This window comes from Eurypyga helias, unplaced genomic scaffold (genome assembly GCF_000690775.1).
Source record: "Eurypyga helias isolate BGI_N326 unplaced genomic scaffold, ASM69077v1 scaffold498, whole genome shotgun sequence".
NCBI lineage: Eukaryota > Metazoa > Chordata > Aves > Eurypygiformes > Eurypygidae > Eurypyga > Eurypyga helias.
Window position 1 is genome coordinate 32714 of NW_010264764.1, and position 621 is coordinate 33334.

Sequence of the window (621 nt, forward strand, 5' to 3'; positions counted from 1 at the left end):
ACCCTTGGGTTGCCTGTGCTGCCTGTTTCCCACTCACACCTGGGGAAAAGCTGAGCCTTCGCCTTCTCCTAAGGACAGATGTGTGTTTATACCTTGGCTGTGGTTGTCCATCCCAGTGAGAGTTTCCCAAGGCAGAAGATACAGTGCCATTGCTCCTCTGGTCTGTGTGGGGGAATAAGATCCCAACTTTATTTCTAGGTCTTTATGAGAGTATAATGCTGTTCTTGCTGTGAGTAGTGTCTGGAAAATAGCAGTTGCTGTTATAATCAGTGGGAGTTGGAGATACTCAGCATTTCTCTGGATTGACTCTGAGTGGGGTGCCTCACTTAAGGAGTCTCTAAATTGGACATCTGAGCCTAAGCCCTGGCCACTTATTTTTTAGATAAAGCTCTCACTTCACACATTTTGCTGTGGCACGAAAGGCCAGCATGTTGCAGGTATGAAGTGATTTAGACTAGTGAGTCAAAATCTTTCAGAGACGATGAGTTTGGCAAGATTTACTTTCTGATCTTTCATCGGTCTGATAAACTACATGTGCAAGGAAGGCCAGCCTCACAGTCAGATGCTCATGTGTGCATTGCATTAAATTGCTTCTGCTATTTACTCGGAGGTGGCCTCCAC